Source organism: Stegodyphus dumicola, chromosome X1 (assembly GCF_044657685.1).
Source record: "Stegodyphus dumicola isolate Sdum_Otavi_A_Nest chromosome X1, ASM4465768v1".
NCBI lineage: Eukaryota > Metazoa > Arthropoda > Arachnida > Araneae > Eresidae > Stegodyphus > Stegodyphus dumicola.
Genome location: NC_140780.1, coordinates 139,357,621 through 139,380,255, shown reverse-complemented (window position 1 = coordinate 139,380,255; position 22,635 = coordinate 139,357,621). Strand labels below are relative to the sequence as shown.

Genomic DNA, 22,635 nt, shown 5'->3' with positions numbered 1-22,635 from the left:
ATCTTTCTTCCTTCCTGCTCTCTTTTCCTAATTCAAAACGGCCCATTCGTTAATCTTATATCAACTGCATCTACACATAAGTTATACAGTTTGTGATACATACATTTATATACACATAAATATATATATATTACATATATATTTATATACCATAGATTTTTTGATAATTTAATTAATTATCAAACTTACTTGAATATCAAACCTACTTGAATTTTTCCTACTTGAATTTATCAAACTACTTGAATTTATCAAACCTACTTGAATTTTTCTAAGAAAAATTCAAGTAGGTAGGTGTACGATGTTCAAATCAATAATTATTGATTGATTAATCTAATGATATTTCTAACTATTTTATTTATCAGTGTCCTTATTTCCATGTGAGCATATATCTGTGTGAGCTTTTTCCTGTGAGCATTTATACCTGTGAGCATTATTCTGTGAGCATGTATCCTGTGGGTTTTGTTCCTGTGGACATTTATCCGATCACCCATTTTTACAGAAGTTTAGATTTTTTTTCTCAAAGAAAAGAAGACACGAACAGTGATTCTCATTTTAAAAATTTAATATTCCAATTATGTGTTCCAGAAACCAAATATTTAATTCTATAAATATTCCATTCCGAATATAAACATTCCGTTCAAGAATTAACGGAATGTTTATATTAAAAGATTCCCTTTCCTGGACTTTACGTTGGCTTCATAAAATTCATGTGTTACTTCTGCATGCGGGACAGCAGCCATTTAATAAACCATTAAATGCAAAACCGTTGATCAAAACTAAGAATAACTAAACCCGAAAAGGTATAATATCCTAATGTAGCACAGGCGGATCCTGAAGCGAAAATATGTGTTTTTGCAAAATTATATGCAGGAGCTTATGAAGATAATTTTTAAGGCAATAAAAAAGACTAAAACTAACATACCTGAGAAACCAGTTCTTGAAGGAGTAGATAAAATAAATTAGACAATAAATTAAAATGAATATGAAGAGATTAAAAAACAGCTCACTGAGAGAAGAGACTTTTCGCTATTAAATAAAATTTCATGCTACTAAGCATATAAATTTCTAGCACCATGTAAAGATTTCAGTGGAATGTATAAGTTTCATTTTACTGTTATTAATAACCTCTCTTTGATTTGATGCTGAAAAATGCTGAACCTTAATCAGGCACCTGAATGTATCCCTGAGCCCAAAATATCTTTGTAGAGTCATTAGGTTTTATATTGATGCAGGAGACGCGTAAAAGTTGCAATGCTCTCCCTGGGACTCGAACCCTAGACCTCTCGAATACGCGTCCAGTGTGCTTCCCATTAAACTACGAAGGTATGCGGAAAGCATGGAGAAAATACCTTATGTCTTATTACATAAATTGAGAACTCTTTCATATGTTTGATATTGCGTAATTTTTTTTCACAATTAATCGTAATACTACCCTAAAAATATTCTTCACGTATGCTTGATTTATTCTCACATTTACAGTTACAGTTTTTAGCTAATGTATTCAAATGTGCTGTTATAAAACATTAGCTACAGCAACTAATATTAAGTTATTAAATATTTACCCATGTGTATAAAATCGATGTCTATACATACTACAGTTAAGATAAAAATCGAGTGGTTATGTCGAAGAAGACAGTGATAGGGGCAATAATCTTAAAGAGTAAATCAGCTTGCTGATAGAGGACGTTATTTTTTTATCCTTTCTGAGCTAGATAATCTAGATCTAATCAATGAAACATATGAGTTTCTTCTCTCAGAGACGAGAAAATAACTTTCCCCGAATATAAGGGCATTTCCCTTGCTAAGCATCCTATCAGATTGGCAGAGATTCCAACAGAAAAATGGCGTGAGTGCGGTGCAATTTATATTACATTATAGATATAAGGCATTAGATTAATTACCTTAAATCCCTAAATTAACACAATAGACCACCAATGAAAAATGGATTTATAGCACCTTTTAGTTGACTAATTTGTTTATGTAAATTTATGTTATTTTTATTTTTTGTCTTTTTAATGTTCATTTTCGATATTAATTTCAAGTACTACATTTATCGAAATAATATTAAAGATCTGCTACGTAGCTAAATATCATCAAACTCAAGCTACTGGTATTTCTAATTTTACAGCAACAGTCTCTTTTTTAGTGATACCATTTATGAATAAGTTCTCCATTAAGTTACGGCTAACTTCTGCAGAAAATTATTTCAAGTCTTGCTGTGACATTGCAAACTACTGTTGATCGGTAGGTGTTCTAGTATATCTGAGAGAAATAGAAGCTAAAGTTTAAAGGAGCAAAGCAGCAATCTTCGGATTTCTCCTTTTTGCTACCAGCGATGTCACCGTTAAAAATTATATTTATTATCAAAAATGTTACTTAATATACCCATTTAATTGTTCATCACATGATTGTATCAGCTGCCAACGGAGTTAATACAGCAGCAAATGCAATAATACACCATAAAAATACCTGAAAGTTCGAAATGAGTAGTAAATAAGCAGTACATACGAGTAAAAGCACACTTTTCCGCTTTCCCCAGTAATCGAAAAAGAGAAGCGAGTGTCGCTAGTACAGCATACTGCAGAAACAAAGATACTGTGGAAGACCGCATGAGCTGCAGATATATGTAAATGGCCCTCCACATAAATGTGCTTGACTGCCTTGCTTTTAACAAAGATGTCTAATAATATCAAGTTAAAATGTTAGATAAGCAAGACTAGTTCTTCCACTTGCATTTCTTTACGTCAGAAAGCTAAAGTTTGAAAACAAGTAAAAAATGCTGAAAACTTCTCCAAGTTATTTGCATTGAGTAGGAAGCACGATATTTCTCAAAATGTTTTCATACACCTCTGGTTTCAGACCTTCCTAGAACACAGGCTGATAGGTCACGTACAAACTATGAAACAACCTTAAATCATTACGCTGCAACCTACAAATTTTCTAGACGACATAGCACACACTCATAAGCGGTGTTCACGAAACATCTGACTGATCTAATAATATCTGTCGAAAGGGTGGATCCTGTACCGAAGCTTATTGTTTCACAGATTCAAATTTCACTGATTCAAAAATCCTCACTTATAGATTGTAAAGCAAGCGTATAGATTTCACGCATTGTTTCACACTGGATTAAATAAGTTCTTTTCTTTCATTCATTGAGTTGAAATATCAGTCCTTTCTTGTAATTGTATCTTTCTCTTTTTCATAACATTTGATGTGCGCATTCGTTTGAAATGAGCAAGCCCATTTACCGCTGAAAGGTGCCAGGTGTCTCTGAAGGGTGTAGACATATTTAAACATTTCTAATTAATTATTATTAATTCTAATTAACTCTTGAACAATGTATTTCCACCTATAATAGTAAAAAAAATAAGCCTTTCCAGATATGCAAAAAATATATAAAAACATAACAACATTCTCTAAATTAAGATATTCTGTACGGTTTGTGTTGATTGATTCACTTCCTCATTACTTTATCAGTACTATCATTTTTATTTTCGTCAGCTCTTAGGACGCAAATTTGCTACGTATATATAATAACAGAATTTTGAACGTTTACAGAGTTACACTTGAATGCTAATACTTAGTTACACTTACACTTGAATGCTACTACTTACTTAGGACTTAAGTCCTATAACTCTTGCAGACCTGGAGCGAGTTATTGATAATCTCTGATAACACTGGCAAAGTCTTGAGAAAGTTAAAATAGCCTTCTTATGTAAACATAAATTAGACCACAAGGCATTCTTTTGGGCTACAGGTAACTACAACTCGTAGTGATGCAAGTAAATCTAACAGTCCAATTTAAATCAAATGTCCAAGAGTAGCGAGGATTACACAGTTCAACACTATTCTAGAAGCTGCCTGAATGGCTCTACTGGATCGTCAAAATCAAAGCGAAACCGCAGAGCCGAATAATTACAATTATTAGTGCTGGCAGAAAACTAACGACATAACGCGCAATGGATGCCAGAAGTATTTTCTTTTTCGAAATCAAAATCCTCAGTTTAAATACTCACAACTAACTTGCATTTTAATGTGCAATACAGAAAAGAGAAGTTATCGTAAAGACTTAAATTACAGTAACTGGTTAATTAACATATGATTCCCTACAAGTTAGAGAGTGAAAGAGTTCTGGCAGCAGCGCTCACCGTATTGTTATTTCCTCGTCCAGCTCTGACTTTATGCCGGAGTTATCATTCTGCTAGCCGAGTTTGTTCACGTAATTAGAATATTTGAAGCAAGACTTGATATGCTTTTGCTTTCTGAATTTTCAGCGTTAAGTTACTTCAAATTTTAATTTACATTTTATGTTAGTTTAAAACCAATACGCAGAGGAGACTGTTATATAAGGACAAGCCGTTCAACTGATAAGTTTACAGATTTAATAAATAGGTTGTCTGAATCTTCTTCTGAGATGGAGTTAAAGCCATATCCGCTAGGGATGTTAAATCTACTCGAAAGGGTAATCTTATTTAAGTTTATTTACAGTACGAATTCCAAACGTGGTATTACCAATTCGTTCATGGCCTGTGTTAATTTGAACATTTTGTCAACAGCTCTCTCAATAACTCTTCAAAAATTCATAGTTATTTAAGAAAATTTAGTAGATTCATTAGAAATTTTTGAAAGCAGGAGACGTGAGAAATGAGCAAAGCCTTCGCCGGGAATCGAATCACGGACTTCAGGAATACGGGCCCAGCCTGCAGACCACCGCACAACGAATGCATGCTAAGAAGGCGGGAAAAATGCCTCATGTGCTTTTCCTTTTACAGGGCGACAGGTGTTTTCAGGGGACCCAATCGTTAAATCCTGGCTGTGGAGAATCATCATCCACCACCATTTTAGTTCGGGCGCCACTCTAGAGATATTAGGTAATTTTTGAAGCAGGCAAGATGAAAAATGAGCAACGCCTTCCCCGGAAATCGAACCACGGACCTTTGGAATACGAGCCCATCGTGCTGGTCACCACGCTACGAAGGCATGCTAAGAAGGTGGGAGAAATATCTTGTAATTGAAGTAAATGGTCTAAGAGATTCTTAAGTCATATTTCTAGGTCATTTATAAGTCATAAATATACATCTAATTTTTCTAATTCATAAGTCATCAATATTCATCTAGTAATAATTAATCATCATCCAATATTTTTGTAATGTTGTTAAGTATTTAAATTATGTATATAATTTCCTTCTATAAAGATTCACCAATGAGAAATAAGCTACAGACTTGTTCTTGAGCTCTTGCCTAATTAAACTATGTAATATATATGCACCACTTCTTGAGTAATTTTTATAAATACGTACATGTATTCTTGGTCTTGGGAACTTTCTTTCTTGCATACCTCTTAGAATACTTCAGCTTCTCCAAGCTGCATTAAGTTTTTAGTAAGAGGACAGCTTAGTAATTAACGTTTTTTATTCATCTTTCCACATTTTGACATTTTGTTCTTTAGTGGTTTTTGGTCTTGTCAGTAATTGTCAGGAAATCATTAAAATATTAACCCATCATCCCTGGAAACTTCTTGCGAAGTATAGTTTAATTTTATTTATTTACAACTGACGTCAGTCTCATCGTGATCTTAGTTTTATTTTCTTAATTTTGCGAGGTTTGCAGGTGCCAATATGTCTGCTCGAGTTCTATCTAAGACAAAAGCGTTTGCTTTCTTTTAACCCTTAATTACACTAAAGAATAAACTTTTAAGATATCGTTAATTTCATTGTACTTTTTTCTGAATAAGAGAGATTTCCGACCACGTCATTTTTCAAAGGTTACTCTGAAAGGCGTTTTCAGATTTGTGTGCTCTTCTTTCTTAAGATAATTTCCTTTTCTTTCTTTGAATGTTCATGCTAATGAAGTTGCTTACATGTTTCTATAATTTAATGATATCCTGGTCTAAATGTGTGTTTCGAAATTACCATGAAAACTCTCTTTTGAACAGATCGTTTGATTGATATCTGTTATAAAATAAACAAATATATGTATCGAAAATTACTCCTTCTGTTTGATATCGTTTATCGAAATTAATTATGAAGTGAAAGAATTAGTCCAATTTATTAGAAATGCTCTTATGTATCAAAATAATGATTAGGTTAGATTAGGTTAGGTGCTTTGCATTTAACATACTTTACGGCACTGTTTTAATTTACATATGTCTTAGTGATTGGCCTGGCAAATTAAATTTACCAAGTCAGTAAGTTTACTTATTTACGCTTCACCCAAAGCAAGTTACGTATGTGCCCATACAACCAATTCCTTTTACGGACGTTTCTACAAACATAGCAGGCCACGCATATGCATGTAACTTAAATCTATTTTGTTAATACCAGAGAAAAATGTCAGACTTCAGTGATTTTAATTACGCTGTTATTCATAAGACTTGCCTTCGTATTTAAAAGTAATTATAAAGATCTAGAATTAAGGAAAAATAGAACTACATGATAACACACGCCGTGAAACAAAAAAAAGATGGATGCAACAAATGAGAAGTCAGTTGAATAGCAATCAGTGTAAGCTTGATGCATTGCGTCTTCCACTGTATAATAAAAACTTGAATTTTTATATTAAAGACTTTCACAGTGTGAGAGCAACTCTAGAATATGCTAGTGTTCATTCGATGCAATAAAAATTCGATGTTTAACATTCGCTATGCATTCGATGCAATAAAAAGAAACATTCACGGATAGTACAATGAGATGATACTCATTTAAAAACATTAGTTACTGTTACATTCACATTCAGATATAATTAAGTGCTGTCACATGTAGCACCAAGACTTAAATATGAATCTGATTAAATGTTTTTCCATTAGTATATGCAGTATTTATTAGCTAAACCTAACGGGCATCTATTATATGTTTATGTTTATAACGTAATACTCATAAATACAGCTTTATAATAAAAGGCATTTTAATAGACAAATATTTACACGTCTTCGCAAATCGTAAATATTTATATTAGCGTGTCTTCGTTTTTGGATTCAGGTCATTTACTATTCTCATATGGAACTGCACATTAAAGAGTTAAAATTCAAGAAACTATCTGTATAAAAAGTATGAAGTGCTTTTTGGATTATAGGAATTTTTGATGTTTTACACATTTTCCGTTTATTTTTGTTTTGTTTTAATGTGGCTGATATTATTCCTGCCTTTCTATCTGCAAAATAAGAAACTGAAAACTAAATAGATTGTGTTCCCTTATTGCTTTAAAAAATAAACTGAAATTAACAAGAAAGTAAAAAATTGCTTTAAAAAATAAACTGAAATTAACAAGAAAGTAAAACATGTTTATTGAAAACTGTTATATTAAACCTAACGAACATTAGCTTAAAACGTAAAATTAAAGAAAAAGAGTGAAACTCGGTTGGAGGAAAAAATTTTACAAGCAAAAATACCATTCCTATTATATCTAGTATTCATATACATGCATTGACAATGTTAAATAATATTGCGCAAAATTACTACTGAAACTACTAAAATTACCCATAACTAGAGCAAAGCACCTAAGAAAACCGCATAATATGTATGTACTCTTAAAATATTTTTTCTGAATGAGATTATTACGAGAACAATAATAACCAGGATGTACGTTCCGTTGTTTAATAATAGTGGACTGTAAATTGACTTTATATTACTTCAGTATAGAACTCAAAAAACCTCAGACTCCTAACGTTGACCGAAACTTCTTTATTGACTTTCAAATAGTAAGTTAGTTGAGGAACGGCGAAGACCACACAAACTCCGACTTCAGTGGCGGCTTACCAAGACAAACTCAGAAGAACCTCTGCCTAGTTGAAACTCCAGTAATTCACAGCAACCTCAAAGCTCTAAACGCGAGCTTTGAAAACCTAACAAATTTGCGTCTGCGCCGCTCCTCGGTACAAAGAAAGAAATACAATTTGCATAACATCGAACATACCCCCAGCCTTGAAGTTCCAAGAGGGTTCAAACAATAAATTTAAACTGTTGAACTGCATAAACCTGAAAAATAAAAATTAAAGTCTCTAAATCAGGAATTAAATGGCAAAGCGCATAGCTTTGCTATAGGTCGTTTTATTTCACCATTAGACGTGCGTAAACTCACCACTCGAACTTTCTCATCCAGACCGGGATACACTTTAATAATTCTACCTAATTTCCAACGTAGCGGAGGTAGATTTTCGTTCTTAATAAGAACCATATCACCAATCTTCAGATCTTGTTGTAACTTGCACCACTTGGGTCTCTGCTGCAATCTAGATAAATACTCACTGCTCCAACGATTCCAGAAATGTTGAAATAACCTTTGCACGTTCCTCCAACGGTCACTGCAGCTCATGGTTTCTTGAATTTGGTTAGATTCTGGAATAGCGCTTAAAGCCGCTCCGGTTAAAAAGTGTCCTGGTGTTATCGCCTCCAAGTCGCTACAATCACTTGAAGCTGGTACTAAAGGCCTAGAATTAAGACAGGATTCAATTTGGGTTATTAATGTCAAAAATTCCTCGTATGTTAAAATAAGTGTTCCTAAACATCTTTTTAAGTGATGTTTCATAGACTTGATACCCGCTTCCCAAAGCCCTCCAAAATGAGGGGCAGAGGGAGGATTAAACAACCATTTAATATTTTCTGAAGAAATATAACCCTGTAGCTGTTCATCACGTTGAACAATAGAAAAGGCTTTCCTTAATTCTTTATTAGCTCCTATAAAATTCGTTGCACAATCACTGTGAATTTCACACGGTTTGCCTCTACGAGCTATAAACCGCTTAAGTGTCGCTAGGAATGATTTTGTTGAAAGATCTCCAACTAATTCTAAGTGTATTGCTCTTGTAGTAAAACAAATAAATAGACATACGTAACACTTAAATATTTTGACTCCTCTACCCGGACGATATTTTACGTTAAATGGTCCTGCTAAATCAATCCCTACACGAGAAAAAGCTCTACTTTGAGTAACTCTTGAAGCGGGTAAATCTGCCATTAGTTGAGTTGTAGTTTGCGCTCTAACTCTACGGCAGATAACACATTGGTTTATACACTCTCTTATAATATCTCTAGCATTCACAATCCAAAATCTATGTCGTATGACAGAAGTGAGTAGCTGCGTACCTGCGTGAAGATACGTGTCATGGTAATGCTTAATAATTAAACGCGTAATATTGTGATTCTTAGGTAAAATCATAGGATGTTTCTGATTATTTGAAACTGTAGAGTTTCTGAGCTTTCCGCCTACACGCATTACTCCCGCGGAATCCAAGAAAGGACTTAAAGACAGTAATTTACTTGATGTCTTCAAGGGTTTACCAGAGTCTAAACAGAATAATTCTTCTGTAAATTCGGCTCTTTGCACAATCCTAACAATCATAGAAGTAACTTCACAGAATTCTTCAGTAGATAAATAACCCTTTATACGCTCTGTAGGTAACTTACTACAATTATTTCTAAATCTTAAACACCACGCTAACACTCGACATAACTTTAACCATGACGAAAATCTTGAAAACACACTAGGCTCTTCAAATTTGGAAATATTTGAACTGAAACTCTTTTTCAATTCCTTCAACATAACCTCACCCTCTAATTCTACACTTGAATTTTGCTGTACATGAATTACGGATTCGTTTAACCACTGCGGTCCCTTCATACATAACTCACATTGTAGGAATTCTGATGGAATAAAACCTCTGGTCCCACAGTCTGCAGGATTTTCTTTCCCAGCAACATAATTCCATTGAATACCTGGAACAGTTTCCTCGATTTTTGCAACTCGATTTGCCACAAAAGGTAGCCAACGGCGAGGTTCGGAAGAAACCCATGCCAATGTAACCCGCGCGTCGGTCCATGCGTAAATATTGTTAATAGGCAGTTCTATGCATGATAATACTGCATGTAAGAGGTTGGTTAAAAGTAACGCAGCACACAACTCTAGTCTCGGAAGAGACTGGGTTTTTAAGGGCGCTACTCTGGTTTTCGATGTCAGAAGGCTGACTTTGACTGACGAATCAAGGTTGATTGTACGGAGATAGATGACTGCACATTAAGCCTTTTCTGAAGCGTCACAGAAAGCATGGATATCTATCACTACTGCCTTCGGACTCAAGACATACCTCGGAAATTGTAAGCTTGAAAGTAAGGGTAATTCTAGATAGAAACGCTTCCATTTTCTACTTATTCTCTTATCAACGAGTTCATCCCAACCCAGCTGTAAGTTCCATAACTCTTGTAATAATATTTTCGCGTATATTATTGTTGGCGCTAACCATCCCATTGGATCAAAGATTTTGGCTACTTTTGATAAAATAGTCCTCTTAGTAAACTCTTTATCACTTATGCATACCGAAAAGTGAAACGTATCACTAGAGTTGTTCCAATTAATTCCCAATACTTTTACTTTCTTGTCACTGTTTATTTCAAGAGAAATACTGGATTCTCGTAAGCACTCGGGAATATTCTCTAAAATAGCTGAATTGTTTGAAATCCACTTCCTTAAGCGAAATCCACCCCTTCTCATCATTTCATTCAACTGCTGAACTAGAACATTCGCTTCCTCTTCACTTTGTGCCCCTGAAAGCAAATCATCAACATAAAAATCACGAAGGGCAATTTTTGATGCTAAAGGAAATCTCACTTGTTCATCTAATGCAAGTTGTTTCATTATTCTAGTAGACTAATATGGCGCACAGGCAGTCCCATATGTAACTGTCACTAATCTAAATGTACTCAAGGGCTCACTAGGACTATCGCTCCAAAGCATTCGTTGCCAATTTGTATCTTCTGGGTGGACACGAATTTGTCTGAACATCTTTTCTACATCGGCACATACTGAAATTTTGTGAGTTCTAAACCGTAGAAGAATTGGAAACAGCTCTTGCTGAACTCTTGGCCCAACCATCAAAATATCATTCAATGAAAGACCCGATGTCGTTTTAGCCGAAGCATCGAAAACAACTCTCAGTTTAGTCGTAGTACTTGATTCCTTTAATACGGCATGATGAGGCATGTAATACGTAGAGTCAATAAGAATCTCTTCCTCAGGCACTCCCTCCATATGTCTCAGCTCAAGGTATTCCCTCATGAAATCCTTATACTGTTCATATATCTGAGGCCTTTTTAGAAGTGAATTTTCTAAAGATTGGAATCTACGCATAGCTAATTGTCTGGAATCTCCAAGCTGAGAAGGCGGAGGGTGAAACGGTAATTTCACAGTATATACCCCACTTTCCTCTCTCGTATATGTAGATTTGAAGTAATCTTCACATGCTCTCTCCGATTTAGTAAGCATGTCAAACGTAGGTACAGCATCCAATTTACAAAAGTCAGACAGCATCTGATCAGTTTCCACTTGTATATTATTAACATAGATAGTAGGATTAATTTCTGTTGAATTATTCACACTACCTGAAATAATCCATCCTTGTTCAGAACGAGAAGCTACCGGTTTACCTTCTTCGCATTTAATTATTTCTCCCTTTAAAAGAGGTAAGGCAATATCTACGCCTAAAAGTATATCAACAGGCCCACTTTTGTAAAATGTTGGATCTGCTAACATTAAATCATTATATTCCTCAACGTACTTCTTATCCAATATAAAATGCGGCAAAGTTCCAATAATTCTATTGATGATAAATTTTGTTTTGTGTTTTAAATGACACTTTCGCCGGAAAATGCGGAACGAAGTTTATTTCCGTAATCCCATTAGTTTTTGTATCCAAAGACCCTAAACATGAAATAAAAACTTTGGCATTTCTTCTTGCTAACCCTAGCCTTTGTACACAATCTTCTGAAATCAGGCTTGCTTGACTGCCAGGATTAAGGAGGGCTCTACACAATTGGTATTCACCCGATGAATCTAACACTTTAATAACAGCCGTACATAATAAAACTTCACTCTGAAAATTAAAGTCTGAAACACAAGATTTAATTACTGGACTAGAACTTGCGATATTCTCCCTTGACCCAGCCGATTGAGCGCGAGGTTCTGGCCCAGGGAAAAATGGCTTAGCCGTCACTGATAATTCATTCGAACTGTTCGTAACTCCTTTACGTGCCTTTGGTTCATTTTGAACTCTTTCGAAATGCAGTAGTGTGTGATGATTTTTAAAGCACTTTTTACATTTATGTGTACTTCTACACTCGAAAGCTTTATGGTTTGAAACCAAACAATTAAAACAAACATTATTTCTCTTGACAAAATTAACGCGTTCCTGAACATTCAGATTTAAAAACTTATTACATTTAAAAACTGAATGACCGGCTTTACAATACGTACACTGCGCGCGAATCTCTGAAGCCAATGAAGTTAATTTGTCTTTTGTAACTTGTTTTTTAACACCTTGCGGTTTACCTGCTTGCAAGGTTCTGGCATGAGATTTCAAGAACTCTAGCGGATTATTAAGTGTTGGTATTTCCTCACTCTTTAATGTTCTTTCCCACCATCCTCTCGTCGAAGAATCCAATTTAAACTGTACTATTAACATTAAAATGGTATCCGCGAATTGCTCCACTTTGAATCCTAGATTTTCAAACGAACATACACACTCTCTTACAGTGTCTACTAACGCTAATATCTGACTATGAATTTCAGATTGTAAATTTGATAAATACAAGATTTTCTTTAATAACGATGAAAGTAATTCTCTCTTATGGGAAAATCTTAGACACAATAAATGCCACACTATTTCGAAATTCCTGTCACAAATAGTTAAAGCTTGAACAATCCGCAAAGCATCTCCTTTTAAAGAACCCTTTAAATATTGTAGCTTTTGTGCACCTGATAAACGGTCATTATCCACTATCACCGTTTTAAATAAATCAAAAAATGATAACCATTCTTCAGTACTGCCACTAAATACAGGAAGAGTTAGCTTAGGTAAGCGTATACTCGCTAGTTCACAAGATTTAGTTTCCACACTAATGTCTTTAACATTCTTAACTCTGGTTAGCATTAAAATTAACTCATCAACCGTATCTTGTATGACCTGTTGTTCTTCTATAAATACATCAATATCTTTTTCTTCACACACTACAAATATGTTACTAAAAATATCCGAAAGTTCGGTCATTAAGTCATTTAATCTAGATTTAAAAAGTTCCAACTGATCAACATCAGCAGAATCGTAAGTCACTGCAATTTTCTCTTTCAGTTTACTTAACTTAGCTTTAGCTACACGCTTTTTAGTCTTAAGCGTTGTAAATTCCATTATCTAATAAGAAAGATAAAAAAAACACACTGACTCACCAAATTTACTGTGACTCCGTAGCCGACGGACCATAAATCATGTACGTTCCGTTGTTTAATAATAGTGGACTGTAAATTGACTTGATATTACTTCAGTATAGAACTCAAAAAACCTCAGACTCCTAACGTTGACCGAAACTTCTTTATTGACTTTCAAATAGTAAGTTAGTTGAGGAACGACGAAGACCACACAAACTCCGACTTCAGTGGCGGCTTACCAAGACAAACTCAGAAGAACCTCTGCCTAGTTGAAACTCCAGTAATTCACAGCAACGTCAAAGCTCTAAACGCGAGCTTTAAAAACCTAACAAATTTGCGTCTGCGCCGCTCCTCGGTTCAAAGAAAGAAATACAATTTGCATAACATCGAACACAGGAGCTATATTTACAATAGTTCACATGAAATAATTTTATTCACATCTTGGATATGTACGTACGTGATTATATAATGATTTACAAGATTTTCCTAGAACCTGTATAATACACTGTTACTGTCTTTAAATCTATTAACATGTTTCCATCTCATTAAAGTAACCAATAGATATGATTTATTTTGTTCCTAGACTAAGCAACAAGCAAGTAAGAGTCAGTATTCAATCAAATTTGTTCGGTCTCTTACAGAAATGCAATTAAAGCCGAAAGCTTGGCACATTTACCATTTTTTCTGCAGTTATGTATTTTATCTGATCTTTTATTAACCTCAAAACAGTTTTTCATGATGCCTATGTATGGAAAACACTTTGAAAATTAGATTTCCTGGACGTTTAGAAGTACAGAAAAAAACTATGGGAATGGAAAAATGGCTGAATACTTCAAGGCAGGCAATTGTTGCTCTTTAGAAACAACTGAAGACTTTTAAATTATTTCTAAATAGACGACGCAAGTTCATAGAAAAAACACCTTCTTCTAAAGTTTGGTTTCTATACGTAATTACTCCTCACAACATGAAATTTATTGCTAAGTTTACCGGTTTATAACTTAAAGCCATACTTTCATATCCTGGAAACTGTATACAAATGGCGCTGAAGAATAGCCAATAGTTTGAGTTTCAATGAACTTACAGCAAGAGAAAGACCTTCTAAATTGGCGCTGAAACATTAGATTTACGTCTACAACAACGGCCTCTGTTCTTTCCATAGACAAATTAAGACACAGCTTAACATTTAATTCAAAACACTTTAACATTTAGAAGACCTAGAAATACAAAATACTCTCACCACCGTTAGGTAATGGGACCATAAAAGTGTCGTACATATGGTAGTTTAGGAAGGAATAATGATCAACGAACATACTTCCCTACATAAGAAATACGATTGCTGATTTATAATGAGATAAAGTCTTATTTAACACATTTTAGAAGTGTATATGAATTTGATATATTTTTTCTGTGGATGATAACGTGAGTCCAAACTGAGAAATAAAATAAATATGAACCTAAATTTTTTGTTTTGAATTCCACTGAGAACGTCTGGAACACTATATGAAGAAATGGTGTTAGCCAAACTTCTCTTCTCGAGGATATTCCTGTCTTGAAGACCATATTAGCGGAAAGGGGGAATAAACTCTTCTTACTAGTACATGAAATCACATTGTGCTTTATGTTCAAGAGAGAAAGAAAACCTCATTCGTATTGATTTTAAAAGTCTGCATTTATTTCTCAAGTATACAGTTCTCTAAAATTTCGTTATCATACATTATTTATGTTTATGTGTATATGTTTCCAATTATATTCTTGTGCCACATAAATTTGTTCTCGATTTTAGTTTCTGTTTATATGTTATCACTCAGTGAATCACCCAGAACAAACTCTTCAAATGTAAAATTAGGCAAACCTTGTGTATGGCGTAGAATTTAATCAAGATGCTATAGATTTCGAGAGCGATAAATTTTGACATCAGTGTTTCCCATTTCAATAATCCATTGTAGTTTATTTACATTCATAGATTAGTGTCTTTCTTTATAAACTTCACCCTTTAATCTTAAACCTAAAGCGTTCTTTTAGACTTTTCAGACATATAAACGTTTCTCGATATGTATATTTCAAAAGCTATTAGCTAAAGTTTCTGTTAGCTGCGTGGCTTCTCATCTTTTGTTACAAACTATCACATGTTAAATTCTCATATAATTTGGGCGTTTAGTTTTACTGTAAGCAAAAAATACCCTAATGTATTTATCGGTTCTCTTTCGATCCCAAAATAAAGAATGTTTACTGAGTTTAATAAAAATCTTTTAATGTACAAAACTTCCAGTAACGAACGCTTCCTTCTTACAGACAGTTTCTGGATCCCCAATACGTTGAAGGAGATTAGTTTTGCATATTCCCAATAACGGACAATCCTCATGGCGGACAAAAGATCTGGTTCCATTAGTATTCATTATTGAAAGGCTGTATTTTATTTGTGACATAAAGCTGCAAATAAGTTACAGATGTGGAATTAAAAGAGGAAAGCGGAAGAAATGTAAAAGAGAGACGGAATTTATGAGACCTTTGGCGACCAGTGATACAAGATGACTGTTTTGTCCAGTGATAGTGGATATGATTTGTCTGTTATGTTCCATCAGTAAAAGGTAGAAATGATTTATATTTTAGAATCAGTCTAAATATTTCTTTGGGGAAGAACGGCTGGATATGTTTTTTGGGTTCATTCCTTGAAAGTAGCATTTTAACTATGAAAATGGATCTAACGTGGTTGAATTTGTACCAGAGAAAGAGGGTTACGTACCAACTGACAATTCTACTTCAGCTGATGAAGAAATAGAGACAGAAGGAAACTTCCTGATACTATGATGTAATAAATAATTTGCAAATATTGGTTGATTGCAAATGCATTAATATATTGAACTTTACCCCAAGTCCTAGTCGGTTTCAACAATACTAATAAAAGGCAAATATTTGCTTTAGAATTGTTTTAACCTATAATCTTAGAACTATAATTGCAAATTGTTCAAATATAAAATATAAACATGTATATGAAGAAAACTGGACAAATCTAAATATTTTAGATTTGGTTGCATATGTAGGCCTTTTAGTGCCATCAAAAGTATGCAGATCAAACAATAAATCAAGAACAAATCTTTGGAGTAAATATAAGGGTAGATATTTACACATAGCTACCATGTCTCTAAAAATTCAAAATGCTATCTACAGTTATTCGATTTGATGAGAAAGCTAATCGACAGAGAAGATGATCAAATGATGAACGACTATAAATTTAAATAACAAATCTTTTTAATCCAGAAGAATATGTAAGGATTGATGAACAACTTACTGTTTTTAGGAGAAAGCATCTTTTCAGGTAATACGTGCCTAGGAATTCTGTTATATATGGCATAAAATATGGATTTTGAGTAATAATGACACTTGCTATGGGTGGAATATTCAACCATGTTTAGAGAAACAGCCTTGACCTCCTCCAGAAAAGAATCAACAATTGAAAGCGTCTTTGGATTTATCGTATGGTTTACGAGAATAGAATATTACTTGGGACAATTTCGTTGCATCTACGATTTAAGTCAAATGCTACTCAGATGGAATATTACAAAGTTTATCGCACAAAAAAAAATTAAACGTCTGTACCTACAGCAATTTTTCAAACAAAAGCAATATTCAGCATTTGCCTTTACTAAAGACACGATATCTGTGTTTCATTTTTGAAAGAAAAAACAGTTTTCTTCAAATTACGTTGCATACAAATGAAAAATATTGAATAAACTACTAAAAGAGAACCAGAGATCTTCACTGATTATATTAAGACTAAGGAAACTATATACTTTGCAAAGTGGTAGCTGTACAAGCTTCAGAAAGAAAGACAAATCGTTGTCCAGTTGTTGTATTTAGCAATATTTTAGATATATCAGCATATAAAGTTTCTGCACTCTAATGTAAAATATATAAAACATGAGTAAAAAAGTCCTTATTTAGGAAGAATTTTATTGAAAACGTGGGTGAAAAACTTGTAAAAAGCATACGTTAACAACAGAATATCACACAAGTGGAAAAGTGGATAATATTGTTTAATGTGGCATTAAATTCAGTAAGGAAATTACTAATGCTTCACGTGACGTGGAAATTGGAAAGAAGTTAAAAGGATGCCACTTATGCAAAAACACTGACAACTAAAGTACTCTTAAGTGTGCAATATGTAAATTTTTTACATGCAAAAACCGGTTCAAAACAGTTTGTGACAACTATTATGAAGAATAATGTTGCTTAATATTTTTAATATTCATGTTAATTTTTATGGTGCATGGTAAACCAGATTTGGATGCTAAGACTACCTTTTTTTTTAATATAAGTTCACCTTTACCGTCATAATAGTTTCTAAGAATACTAAATGGCAAAATAAACTATTACCAGACGTATTCGTTACAGAACGTAAAATTTAAACGCAAAATATGCATGGGTAATTTTCAACTCGGGGGACGTATTCGTAGTTATTGGGCCAGGCGTGATTGAGGTTATATTTTTTAAATGTCTAATTATCTTAGAACTTATTATGCATGTAACAGGCTATCTGCATTCTAGTGTTGACGTCAGAAAATTTATAATTACAATTATATTTCATCGGTGCGTCTATCTAGATTTCTCCGATTTCTATTACATCCATATTATTAATAATATGTGTGTTTTCCGTTGAGTGTATGAATTTGATAACACTTATTTTATTTACCTTTACTTATCAACTTTATAATCACTTTAATTATTAGCTGTATCATAGCTTTCAGCACTCTTATTGGGCACAGTACTCTCAATGTCACTCTACGCACTCACAAAGTAACAAACTGCCAAAGTTCCAACAATCAGCTTAAAGTTATAGAGGATATTTTTTCAAAATCTCAGATATGTTATTTATATGTTAAATAACCAAACGAAAGAATAAAAACTATTGAATAGAAGTTACTTCTATTATTTCCTTGCTCTTTCTGTACGGTTGAAATTGCACTTGAATTTAATTTCATTTTCTTGAAGTAGTGTACAATTGTCGATATAACAATGTTTCACATTAGCATGCCATTATGTGTCTTTTTTTATATTTGTACAGAACTGTTAGGTTTTGCTTCTGCTTTCAGAAAAATAAATAAATATTTTCAAAAAACTTATTACACGACGTTGAATATTTCATAATATTTATTAAACTTTTACGGAATATTAGCAAAACGCGTGTATTAGGAAAAATTTATTAAATGATAATGCTTAAAATTAAAACCATGGCGTCACTGCGTTCCTTATATGTTCTCATTTCAACCAATTCCAACATTCTTTCTAACTTTTAAGCGTGAAAAAAAATATTTTTGTGAAGATATCATTTTCTCAAGAATACTGTTTCCTACTTTCAGTTCATGTGAAATAGAAACACATAAAAAGTTCAAATCATGTCACATAAGCTGGAATGCGTACGCACACGAAATCGAGCCTCAGGAACTAAATTAGGGATCTAGGAGTATCGAAATAGCTGGAAGGAATTGCCGGAAATAAAATCGAGAAAAATTCTGTGAATGCAAATTCATCCCAAATGAAAGTGCAGCGGAATCTGCAGAGGACTGAAGCAAAAGGAAACTCTTCTAAGAGGATTACTTAGGCCATTTTCGAGCCCTTATTTAAGATTCCGAAGAAAGCTTTGCTCTTTGCGGTTGTTTCTATAGTTTACTCACGTACTCTACGACCCGATGTCGCCAGACGACTTTTGGCTATCAGTTCTACCCTTGACTCAACCAACGTGTACCGCAGAGAATTCCTATATTTCTAGACATGCAACAGAGATATGAAAAGAAATAGATGTATAAGTACTTTACGTTAATAGCCAGGGGATCCATCATACATTGCAAATTTAACTATATCATAGAAATGTCGTGCGTGAAAACATCAATTTCGAAAACTGCATACAGCTGTAAATATAATTATACTTTTCCAATATTTGAGCTTTATTTGATGTACTAAATGCGAGAAATGAATAATATTTTTTAATAAAAACAATTCTCCCGAAAATGGTGTTATTCAGAAAACTAATTAAAATATCACCATGCCGGAAACAGTTATTATACCAACATGAATTTCCAGGTGTGTGTGTGTGTGTGTGTGTGTATAGATATAGGCATATACGCACGTACCTTTAATTTTTTTCACCTCATATATAATCTCTAATTTTGAATGAATTTTGCAATTTATGCGAGTAGTTTATCATGTTTTGGAAGAGCATTAGAAGATTTTAAATCTTCTTTCGTTAAACATATGGTTATTAAATTCGAGTCATGTATTGCGTTATGAGTATTTTAGTAAACGATACCTATCATCGATTTATCTGAAGTCGAGCTAATAATTTTTAGAGTCTGTATCATTAAAATACAGGAAAGAACTTTATAAAGCATATTTTAGAATTATGTGTCAATTCTTCTTTAGAATAAAATGTAAATATAAAGACAAACAGCAGTAGAGACGTGCCTACACACTTTTCACTTGAGACAAAGGGCAAAATGTACAGTGCGAGGCACCCGGCTATTTTGGTACAGGAGGAAGATATATAGTTTTCAAATATCTCACATGCAAACATACAAAATAAAAATGTGCAATGCTGTAGAGCAAAACAAGATCATAATCCAAACATATGGTTATTAAATTCGAGTCATGTATTGCGTTATGAGTATTTTAGTAAACGATACCTATCATATATCGATATTTGTTTAGGCAAAACTAAGAATAGAGAAACACTTTGTTTTACTATAATGTAAAATTGTAGAATTAAAACTCTACAATTTTACATTATAGTAAAACTAAATTTAGTAGCAGTTACTAAAGTTAATTTTACTATAATGCTAATGTATACTTAGTTTATTAAAGTAGTTAAATCTGTTTAGTGTAAAGTAAAACTTAGTTTTAAGTGTTTAAGAAAATTATGTTTCATAAATTGAATTTTCTAACTGTCTGTCTAGTACCTCTGATTTTCAGCCGCGTTCACCGCTTTTTAATGGGTACAGGAGTTTTTGAACTTATTTAATTTAAATTTAATTACAGAACTTTATAAGTATATATATATATATACAGGGTGTTCCAAAACGACCGCATAAACTCTGCACAGCTGGATTCCTCGTTGGCAGTACATAAAAACTGCCCAAAGAAGCGTTCCTGTACGATCCATAGTTTACGAGGAAAATACGAAAAACAAAGTATGATGTCACTGCCTGTGCAAGAAGAAACACTTTATTGAACATATCAACAGCAGTATATACACAATTTAAAGCAGATGTTCAAAGTGTCCGCCTTGCATGTCAAGGCAGGCTTGAGCACGCCGTGGAATGGCTGTCATCACACGTTGCAGCATCGCGGGGTCCACCGTAGTACAGGCAGCATGCAGACGAGCAACCAAGTCCATTGGTGTTGTCACTACATCTCGTTACACCAGTTCCTTGAGATGGTACCATAGGAAAAAAATCCAGCGACCGGGGTATTCCATATCCAGCCAACTACGTCAGGAGCACAGAAATGACAGGAGCCCCATCATGCTGGAAACAAAGTCCCTGTATTGCCGTTAATGGCATGTCATCGAGGAACTCGGTTAAGACCTCATTGAGAGACACTAAGTACGACTATCCCGAGAGCCGTTCAGGCAACAGATATGGTCCAAGCGGGTGATCCCCGAGTATGCCGGCCCACACCTTAAGAGACCAACGTTCCTGATGTTTCTGCGGCCGTTTTAAACATTATCGTCTGGAAAACGATATCCCAATACTGTTGTTGATATGTCCAATAAAGTGTTTTTTCCTTACACCAGCAGTGACGTCATACTTTGTTTTTTGTACTTTTCTCGTAAACTATGGATCGTACAGGAACGTTTCTTTGGGCAGTTTTTATGTACTCCCAACGAGGAATCTAGCTGTGCAGAGTTTATGCGGTCGTTTTGGGACACCCTGTATATATATATATATATATATATATATATATATATATAAACAAATTTAAATTCTTAACAAATACGTATAAAAGTAAAAAAGTAAAAAAGCAAATTTAAATTCTAAAAAAAGGAAAAAAGCCAAAATAATTAAAAATAATTTTAAAAAATGCAAACATGTAAAAGATTTAATTCTCGAACTTATCTACAATATCATTTAAATTCAGAAGCATAAGCACATCAAGTGCAAAATCTATCCATGAAAATAAATCTACTAATTTAATAAGTAAAATTAAATTAAACAATTTTTTTTTAAAAAATGCATATGTGAATGATCGTAGATTAGGCAGGAGACAGACTTATCAAGGGGAAGTTGCCTCGAAATCTAACTCTCCAATCATTCAATTCGTGTTTCGTCATTCATGCAGGCAAGGGTAAAAGTCAAAACCAAAAGTAATTTCAATAAAGTGGTACCCTTAGAAATTAACATTTAAGTATTAACATTTAAGAATTAAAGTTCAAAAAGGAAAATACTAATTAAGTCTTTTGAGAAACAAGCAAGTAAAGTTAAGAATTAAACATTTTCTTAAAAAATTAAATTTAAAAAAAAATTATAAAATAATAAAAAAATCTAGAAACAAATGTATTTTAGAAATCCTTGTCTACAGAAACTTCCCCTACACGAATATGCATATCAATAAAAAGAAACTATAAAAGAACTATACATAATCCATCTAAACCAATAAGAAATAAAAAACAAAAAGAACTAATTCACAATTTTTAAAATAAATATATATTTAAAAATAGAATTTCATATTTAGAAATACTTAGATAAGCAAGTAAATAGTAAGTATTAAAGTACTAAGTATTTCTAAATATGAAATTCTATTTTTAAATATATATTTATTTTAAATAATAATAATTTATTTACAAAAGAAATATTAATTATATTATCTCCTAATATAAATTTAGTAGAATGTATCAAAATGAGATAACCCAAAAGTAGGAAATTTAATTCCGAAAAAAAAAAAATTAAAGGACTTGAATTGAAATCATGGAATAAAATATTTTAAAGGGATTTGAACTTAAATCATGAAAAATAGAAATTAAGAATAAAAAAGAAAATAAATAAACCAAGCAATTATCGTCATTGATCGGAAATTAGTTGACTTTTCAAGGGGAACAAATCAACCCCCATTCAATGACCCTTTTCATTTATTAATTATTGTTCACTCTCACGATTCGGAGAAACACGATAGCCACACCTGGTTGAACTGATTTTGATGTTTTTATTTCAGTTTTTTAAATCTTAAAATCATGCGCTTCTTTCTTTTTCTTTTTCTTTTTTTTTTTTTTTTTTCAGTTCAATTTTTGCGAAACTGTGTTCTTTAAATTTGTTCAGCAAGAGATATAACTTTATAATATATATTTTATACATACTTAATACATTTTTTAATCAGTTGCTTTAGTTTTATAATTCAGAAAATTTAAATGACTGATGAAATTTATATCGAGGAAGGTATGAAATTATTTCATGGAAG

General features: G+C 33.1%; 1 protein-coding gene across 1 annotated transcript in view; it reads right to left on the bottom strand.

Annotated features, from left to right (window-relative positions):
- The window catches only part of LOC118185701 (carbonic anhydrase-related protein 10-like), a gene marked incomplete at its 5' end in the record, with an annotated part of 459,955 nt that overhangs the window by 195,465 nt on the left and 241,855 nt on the right, over positions 1-22,635 (bottom strand). The gene's annotated exons all lie outside the window — the stretch shown is intronic.